Source organism: Penaeus monodon, chromosome 42 (assembly GCF_015228065.2).
Source record: "Penaeus monodon isolate SGIC_2016 chromosome 42, NSTDA_Pmon_1, whole genome shotgun sequence".
Lineage (NCBI taxonomy): Eukaryota > Metazoa > Arthropoda > Malacostraca > Decapoda > Penaeidae > Penaeus > Penaeus monodon.
In genome coordinates this window covers 8,176,048-8,186,047 of record NC_051427.1, presented here as the reverse complement: position 1 = coordinate 8,186,047, position 10,000 = coordinate 8,176,048, and the positions used below count along the sequence as shown (strand labels likewise).

The window sequence follows — 10,000 nt, the reverse complement described above, 5'->3', positions numbered from 1 at the left end:
TAAATATTATCATTACGTTTGGCGTAATGTTAAAAAAGTACAAATTATTTAGTTACAATGAGACATTTCCGCAAAGAAATTTAAGAGTAATTAAAAATAAAAAGAAGGGGAGAGAGAAAGAGAAGAACGAGAAGACAAAAATACAAATACGTTTTTACAGTTCCATTTTGATCGCACATCATTCGAGGTATAAAAGAATTCCAGCGCCGAACGTTTAATAAAAATCTGTCAGTTCATTTAGCAAATCTAAAACCCAAAAAATACAAAGAGCTATGAAACAGACTTATAAAAGGCAAAATAGGAAACACTAACAGAGATTTATGGTGCGCGAGTCAGCCCCGGGGGGGGCGCCCGCTGCACCTCGAAATCCTCTTGCAAAAGCAGTTTGATACACCCAAAATAATTTCCATAAACAAACAAATTCAAAACATTGACTTTATCTTTTCTTTTTGGTTTAATGTACATGAACGAAAGAATTGCGACATATATATAGATTTTTTTCATTTAAGTATTTAACGGATCTCCGTTTAAAAATAGGTGACATTGCTAGCAGTAGCCCAAAGTAAATAAAACTATAAACCCTTGTAACATAAAAGTTACTTATAATTTTCAATCCTTGAAACATTTTATTACCTTTCCTTTGACGATCAAAAATATCACGGGCCATCTAGACCATCCGGAGGCTTTTATTTGACTGCAGCCATGAGTTTTTGACACCTCTAACCTTGACTTGCCAAAAACGAACCTTGGGCTTAGTCATACCACTTGGGAGACCTTAGGCGAAAGCCGGGCCGGATCTCGCGCCGTCAGCCCAAACACCTTTGCTGCGGCTCGAGACTGACGGGAAAGAGATGCCGGGAAGGCTCTCCTGTCTAAGAGGCCCCTAAGGGTCTCGAGGCTCTAGGACTAGAACCCGAAGAGCCCAGACCACGCTTTAAGGGCCGCCGATGTCCTGTACGGGCTGAGGTTATGCAGCTAATCGGACGAAGCCGGACCTCAGGGCGATCCGACCTTTTGGGTTTACTTAGTGTTTGTTTCCTTCCAACTGACAAAGGTGCTTGCCTAGTGCCCTTTTTCATGCGGTTATATACAACGTATATTGATGTTTGTCACTCAGGTTACTTGAGCAATACACACCAGAGCTTCCACTGCCTCCTTACCTAGCTAGCTATGAGATTTGCGAAGTTCTGGCTTCGGCCGGGCCTTTCACTTATGGCCCGGCCTGTGTCAGCTATTTAGGTGTATCATTGGTTTCTGACACTCGTGCTTACCGTGGCGTGGATTGCCAGCAGGCCTCCTGTAGCCGGGGTGTAAGCATCTCGCATAATCTCTTTACCAGCACGACGGCTGCGCGGGTTTTGTCTCAGGATGCGTGTGCAACACAATTTACTAAGTAAGTCAAGTGTGGCGTTTGGTCGCCCCAAGCATGCAATCTCTCTTTACGTTTATTGTTTGTATGATCTGCCATGACAGTGGTAACCCAGGGCATTCTTGCAGAATGACTTCGGTTCTCCTTACCTAAAATGATGTTTCATGTATGAAGATTGTCTCAAAATTTTCCTCCTCCGCGTCCTGGAGGCCCTTTTTCGCCGACGGGACCTTCAAAGGGACCTTAAAGTAGATCCGCTGACTATGTGCAGCTGCATCCAGAGAAACCGTGTTCAAACCCATTGATTATCCTATACCGGTATGGATCACTGTCAAATAAACTGCTTGACGAAGGCTCAATCTCACTTTCACCCTCTTTAGTCATGACAGAATTATGAGAACAACAGCAATCGTGCCCTCACTGCACATTCCCCTCAAGCTTTGTTAGTAGTTGTTTTCCATCTTGGCCAGTCGGCAGGGAGAAGAACTGAGTGACTGGGTCCTGGGAAGATCCTGCCTTTGCCAGCGCGTCCGGCGGTTGCATGCCCTTGCATTTGCCCAGGGAACAACTACCCAACTTATCCAGGGGCACAACTACAAGGCCATGATTATTACAGATGAAGGAAGGAGAGAGAGACGGAGAGAGAGGAGAGAGTGAAGGAGAGAGAGAAGGAGAGAGAGAAGGAGAGAGAGGAGAGAGAGAAGGAGAGAGAGAGAAAGAGGAGAAAGAGGAGAAAGAGGGGAGAGAAGAGAGAGAAGAGAAGGAGAGAGAGAGATACGAAGAGAGAGAGAGAGAGGGGAAAAGAAGAAAAAGAGAGAAGAGAGAGGAGAAAGATTGTTTTGTTGCGGTATGTGGTGTGTGGCTGTTGCGGTGTTGATGTATGTATGTTGGGGTGTGTGTGTGTGTGTGTGTGTGTGTGTGTGGGTTTTTATTTGTTATTATAATATATATATATATATATATAATATATATATTATATATATTATATTATATAATATATTTTATATATATATATTAAAATTTTATTGTTAATACTATATCTTTGACAAATTTTTCAACATGTTGAGTGCTCAGTCCTTTACAAGTATATTTTTCAAAGGATGATATGATCCCTTTTCAATTCCACCAAAACAAAAAAACTGAGGTGAAAAGAACACAACGTTTTTTGTCTTCAATTAATTTCAGTAGAAAGAAAAAACAAAACAGCAAAAGATCAGGAACAAAGAGAAAGAAAAATAATTCCCTTAAAAAAAATTACAGAAAAGGATATCATGCCCTATTTTAGTGACATAAAGCAGTTTTTCTCCAGGAGTCTCCCCTCTCTGTGCATTGCCTCATACACCTGCTGGCCCCTTTGCCATAGCGAGACAATCACCTCCTCGAATGGGCTCGGTTGGGCAGTGTGAGCGTGTCTAAAAAGACTATTGAACCCTTGTTGGGAAGGATGGCATGTCAGTCACAGCAGTATTGGGCTCCCGGTTTAACGTCGAGAATGGGGTCGTTTGTATGGAAGGCTGTGCGGACTACATAATCCACTACTTCTTACCCAGCATGGATGAGGGCCAGTGTGGATGCATGATACAGGGAAACAGTACTCCTCCATCTTCTTGTAAAAACTGATAAATGAAAGCATCCTGTAATTAATTTCAGATCAAAGACAATAATTCAGTATCCAACTTGACCCTTTCAACATTAGCTAATCCAATCTTATATACAATTCGCACATCTAAAATCAAGGCAAAAGGGCTTCAATGTCATACAAAAGGGGCAAACAAATCAATAGTTATTCAGCATATTTATCTTTGCACTTTTACCTGTAATGACAATATTCACAAAGAACAAATAATAAATCACGATCACTGATTAAAAACAATAATGTAACAAAACAAAATCTGTATTATGGCATTAATTGTTGGAAACTTTTATTTGAACCATTAGACATGAAGAAACTTCTATTAAAAATTTAAAAATTTGTTTAAAAAGATATTTGTTTGATACAATAATATTCAAAATTTAGAATTAAAAAAATAATACAGACCTTTCAAATTTTTGAAAAATTTTTTATTTTAAAAAATTTTAAAATTCAATTAATTTTTTTTCTAAGGTGCATTATCAAACATCCCGGTCTTCCCTTCGTTCTTTGGGGCGAAAAGACTTTCTCAGAAAATTCAAAATGGTTCCAAAAACTTAAAAAGTGAAAAAAAATTATTTATTATACAATATTTTACCAAAGTTGATTATCCAAGTTATTTTTTTTAAAAAACGGCCTAAAACATTTGTCATCTAGGATCGCTCCTATTATCCATTCTTTTATTGGGGAGGGGGATCTTAATTTTTAAAATTTAAATGTTGTTAAAAATTAAATAATAGTAAAAAAAAAAAATAACTATCATATAAATTCAATTTTATAAAATTAAATAAAGAGGCAAGGTTACATAACCTGTGACCTGGAGGAGTACGGCCCCTTTTATTACAAAAGTAATAGGGAAAATTTTTTGTAATAAGTTATACTAATTTTTATGTAAATTTAAAAGGAAATTTTGAGATGAGAATCAGTAAAAAAAAAAAAAAAAAAAAAAAAAAAAAAAAAAAAAAAAAAAAAAAAAAAAAAAAAAAAAAAAAAAAAAAAAAAAAAAAAAAAAAAAAAAAAAAATTTTTTTTTAAAAATTTTTTGAAAAAATCTTTGTTTTTTTGGGAAAAAAAAGAATCCCAAAATTTAAATTTTTTTTTAAAAATTTGCAAATAATTCCACCCGGGGGAAAAAAAAATTTTAAAAAGGGTTTTTTTTTTTTTTATTTATCCTTTTTGGGAAAAAAGTTTTTTTTTTAAACCGGAATAATGTCAATTTGAGAACCCGGGTATTTGCTCTTCCTTATGGCTGCATGAAATACACCGCAATTTGTTGGCTCATTCCCTCGAGTTCTCTGGTCTGTTGGCGTTTTAGGCGTTCTCCCTGGGAAGCTGCAATGGACTCATCTGGCACTGAATTATGCTTCATCAAACTGCTGTTTCCCAAACTACGAACCAGAAAAAAAAGTTCGTAAATATCTATTTAATTATATTTATTTAATTTATGCAATGATTTTCCTTACCCTTCATTATGTAATTGGATTTGATTCAAATTGTAATCATTAACTCAGTTCACAAAATCAAAACCACCTCTCTAGGGCCATACACCAGCAGAAAGAACTTATGTTTCCCATTTCTATGTATGCGCTCCCATTGGGTCTATCGTAGAGTCTAATCGCAACTAATACTTCTCAGACATGTTGGTGTTCGGCCATCTTGACGAAAGCCTTCAGCAGATATAACTTCCATACTGTGCTCTGTGGAAAAGATGTTAACTCTGATAAACTACTGTGTTTTTTCATTATATTTTAAATATGTATTTCATACATTTAGACTATTGTAAATGAACTAAATTATAGTCTAATTTTCAGGATAAATATAGGGTCCATGAATCTAACAAGAGAAAGCCAAGAAAAAAACAAATACAATGCAAGTGTTGAAGCTGTAGGCCCAGTTACTTGGCCCAACATCACAAATTTTGATATAAAGCATCAAAAGGGGGGAGGGATTAGGAGAAGGACTTTGGTTGTGAATAAGGGAGTCAAAAGGGGGGAAGGCATTGGGGTTGGGGGTAGGTGGTAAGGATTAGGGAAGGGGAAAGGAAGGGATTTTGGCACATAAAGGGAAAAGGGGAAATGGGTTTTTAGAGTGGGATGGAACCTCAATGGGGGGGGGGGAGGATTTGAAAAAAAACTTTGAAGAAGAAGGGAATAGGGAATGCAGGGAATGGTAAAGAAGTTTGGGGTGGAACATTTCGATTGCCTGGTGCGACAGGCAGAGTGAGGAGGGTTTAGAGAGTGAAGTATCTGGTTTTAAAGACTGGAAAAAGGAATTTGCTGGTTGAGAGGGTACAGATAGGATGGTTTGGGGTAGAGGTAAGAGATATGGGGCAAACTGAGACATCTTAAAAAGATGGGATGGGAGCACAGTGAAGTACAATTTTGGAATAGGTAGAAAGAGAAAAACCTTTTTGGCTGATTCTTGTCTGACCTCATGTAGAGTTTGGGTTTGTTTGAATCTGAGAATGTACCTCAGACTTGACCTTCTATGCATGGCAAATCATATAAAAACCTTATGGGAGCCATCACAAATTTGGGACACATATGCTGAGCAGACAATTGACTTCTGACCAGTTGGGCACATAGAGGGCAATGGGCTTGAAGAACAGTGTTGGCGGTGGACAAACCCAATATTCGACATTGGCATGGAAGGGTCAATATGATCGGAGGCAGGACCTATCAATAAATTTCATAGGGAGGTCTTCTAAGAATCTGGCAAGGGACGAACGTTCAGTATAAGGAGGTTGGGGAGATAGGTTTCCTTTATTTTCAGACAATGCACAAGCTTGGATCAGATGTACTTTATGTTAGCAGGAAGACTGGAAAGAAAATTTCCTTACTTATTTCGGAATGGCGGGGAAAACATAATAATTATACCAAGACCTTAAAAGCATATATCTTTAATGAACTAATGACAAAAATTATTTTATTTTTTTAAAATTTCATATTTCCATAAAATTAAAATTATTTTAATATCATATTGAAAGGTACAGCTAAAGATGATGCATTTATAAAAACAGTAAAACACTAAAGGATACATTTAAAAACCCCTTCAGTGGCTAGAAATTAAGTGAGAAGCAGGTTCACTACATAAGACATTCTTACTCAAGAAAAGAATTTGCAAAATGGATGACCAAGTATGAAATTTCAACCTCAGAGGGAAAAAAAAAGCAAATTATATGCCCTATTACACTTAATATATTGATACCAAGAGTGACTTGTATATATGCCCTATCCAGTGTTATCTGATTTTATTTTGTTTAGACTAGACGGTCCTAGAAGAAACACTTTATATTTAGAGTCAAAGTCCTAGGCCTATCTGATTCACCTGTTATCCCCATTCTTTGTATATTTGGGGGGAGGGCGGGAATTTTCTATCCTTCATCTTTGTCGTTAAAATAGTTGGTAACATTAGAGTAGTAAGAAGGTTAACAATAACAATTACAATGATAATCGATGATAACAACAATGAGGAAAAATAGATAAATCAACTCATCAGTAATCAGAAATTCCAACTTTCCATAAAAATCAAAGCCAATGACGGGACAAGATGAGGTCAGCTGGCTTACCTAGTCAACTCCTGGATGACCAATGGACAGTGTATGACATGGTGCAATGGGTCCTTTTACCTTTAATGAAATTTTACATTGTTGTAAATTAATGTGTTATTAACTTTTGTTGGGAAAATAAGTTATACATTCATCTTCCTTCTTCCACTGGGTTCCGGCATCTTGAAATTTAATCCAGGATAAAAACATAAATATGTGACAGTTCCATCCATTACGATGAAGTGCAGATAAAAATGTAAAATGGCCTTAAAAAGCAAAACTGACGCTTTTAATGTGGAAAATGTACATTAAAGACAAGCTACTAGACGGCAAACAATTAATCTAAAAGAGATGACTATATTTCAAAGTTGAGTTTGTCTATGTCATTAAATCTGACAGCTCATTGTATGATGAAAATATGTAGGGTAATATTGTAACCTCTTTATTATGCTTAGATTCATGGCAAATTGAACATAATTTTGAGGATAAAAAAAAGTATATATTTGTGATAAATATCCATGTAAACTACAATACAAAAAGAAAAAATTTTGGATATTTAAATGTGCCAAAAAAATAATTGGAAAATTAAACGAAAATTTCTATAGATTAAATAATTTACCCTGATAATGAAAAAAAAATCTACCCGTTAAACCTATTTCAAAATAATAAATGCAGGATAACTTTTTCCTTCAAAGCAGAAATCTTTTTTTTGTGAATTTATTTCTTCATTTTGGTTTTGTCATCCTGGAGATATATGATCAATTTGAGAACCCGGGTATTTGCTTCTCTTACGGCTGCATGAAATACAACCGGAATTTGTTGGCTCATGCTCGATTCTATGGGTCATGGTTGGGTCGTTTTAAGGGTTATCCCTGGGAAGCATGTGCAATGCGACTCATCTGGCACTGAATTATTATGCTTCATCAAACTGCCTGTTTACAGCGAACTACGAACCTAGAAAAAAAAAGTTACGTAACACATCTATTTTAATTATCATTTATTCCAATTTATTGCCAATGATTTCCTATGCTTCATTATGTAATTGGATTTGATATCAAATCTGTAATTCATTCAACTCAGTTCCACCAAAATCAAAACTCCTCTCTAGGGCCATTACACAGCAGCAAGAACCTTTATGTTTCCCATTTTCTATGTATGCGCTCCCCTTGGGTCTATCGTAGATTCCTAATCTGCAAGACTAATTAGTTCTCAGACATGTTGGTGTTGGCCACTTGACGAAAGCCTTCACAGATCAACTTCGACAATTACTGTGACTCTGTCCTAAGGAAAAGATGTTAGGACTCTGATAAACTACTGTGTTTTTTTCATATATATTTTTTAAATATGTATTTCATTACGGTTTAGGGACTATGTAAATGAACTAAATTATAAGTCTAAGTTTTCAGGATAAATATAGTGGGTAATGAATCTAACAAGAGCAGCCAAGAAGAATAAAACAAAATACAATGCATTTTTTTTTTCGTGTGTTGGAGCGGAGGCCCAGTTAACTTGGACCCAAACATCACAAATTTGATATATAAGCATCAGAAAGGGAGGGGAGGATTAGGAGAATGGACACGTTGTGAAACTAAGGGAGTCACAAGAGTATTCAGGTGGGAAGTGGTAAGGATAATAGGAGCAAGAGGAATGATGGATACTGGCAAATACTTTGAATGTAGAGTGAATAGGAATAGAGGGATATGGTAGAAGATGGGGTGCGAAAATTTCGATTGCCGGGGTCAGGACAGGCAGAGGAGGAGGGGTTAGAGAGTGAAGTATCTGGATTAAGGGGACTGGAAAAGGAATTTGCTGGGTTGAGAGAGGGAGTACCAGATAGGATGTTTGGGTTAGAGGTAAGAGATATTGGAGTGGCAAAGCTGAGACCATGTAAGAAGATGGGATGGGAGCACAGGGAAGGACAATTGTTGAGAATACGTTGAAAGAGAAAAAATCTTTTTGGCGGATTCTTGTCTGACCTCATGTAGACAGATAGCGGGCCCTAGTTTGAATCTGAGAACTGCTACCTTCAAGACTTGAACTTCTATGCATGGCAAATCATATAAAAAACCTTGGGAGCCATCACAATTGCACACATATGTGACTGAGCAGAGCAATTTGAACTGTCATGACCAGGTTGGGCACATAGAGGGCAATGGGCTTTGGAAAAGAAACATGTGTTGGGCTGGTGGACAAAACACCAATATTTCTGACATGGCATGGAAGGGGTCAATATGAGCGAGGACTGGGAGACGCACATTCAATATAAAATTTCATAGGCGGAGGTCATCTGTCTAAGGAAGCTAATCTTGGCAAGACAGAAAACAGTTCCAGTATTAAGGAAGGTGTGAGGTTGGGCAGGAGGAAATAGGTTTGCCAGTGAACTTTGTCAGGACAATGCACAAGCTTGGGACTCAGATGTAACTGTGACATGGTATGAGCGATTGGAATGACTGGCAAAAGCTATTGTCAGAGTAAGGGCTGTAGGGGGAATCACAAAGAATCGATCCCACTCGGCTGGGCCAAAAAGGGTATTCAAACGGTTGCAGAGGTGGAAGCAGTAGAAGGATGTGGGCAGGAGGAAGATGGGGTGGTATGGAGAGAGGTAATACCATGGGGAGGAGGTTCAAGATGGAAGGAAGGATGTTGAAAGAGCGAAGGATTTACTCTGAACCCGACTAATGACTGGGTGGCATGACTCGTAATGGATAGAGGAGGACGGTATTGGTAATCAGGTGTCGGGAGGTGTCAAAAGAGAGGCAGGGGTCAGGAAACCAGGGACCATCAAAATAGAGGAGGGCTAGTTGATGAAGGGGCAAAGCATCAAAGCCCCTAATAAGGGTACACAAATCTTCCATATTGGCCATGAAACAAATGGGCAGAAGAAACGGTATCTCACACACCTCTTGGTCCCATAAGGAGTAAGGACTAAGCGGATTATCCAATGAATACCATGATCAGGCTCCCGGAGGCATTCAGGACTGACATAAAGCCAGCCTTTCATCTTTTTGCAGCATGGATCTCACCACCTTAGGAATGTATGGACAGTAAAAAGGGATTAAAAAAGAAAAGGAAAAGGAAAGGGGGAAGAAGAAAAAACATGCAAAATAAATAAGGCGGAAGGCTGAATTTGTAAAAAAAATTTATTGAACAAATTTCTGCCCACAGTTACCATCTAAGGTCATTAGACATATTCAAAATACAGGCACATAGCAGATGCTTAGGGATATGAAGTATCCATGTAAGGAAATTTTGCGGTTCATAAGGTTCTGTTGTCGATTCCCAGAATGGTTAATGGTAAAAATAATAAATGTGCTAGACAAGCTCAAATAGATTATAAGTAATGTGACAAAAAGGTTAAAAAGGATCGTTGACGATTAGGAATTAGTGGACAAAAGATGGGGATGAAAGAGACGGAAAAGGAGAGGAAGAGCAAGTAAAGCCCATGCAAAAATAGT

General features: G+C 37.6%; 1 pseudogene; it reads right to left on the bottom strand.

Moving 5' to 3' along the window:
• Positions 1-2,821: 2,821 nt before the first annotated feature.
• On the bottom strand, positions 2,822-4,689 carry LOC119599118 (annotated as a pseudogene).
• Between the last annotated feature and the right edge of the window lie 5,311 nt (positions 4,690-10,000).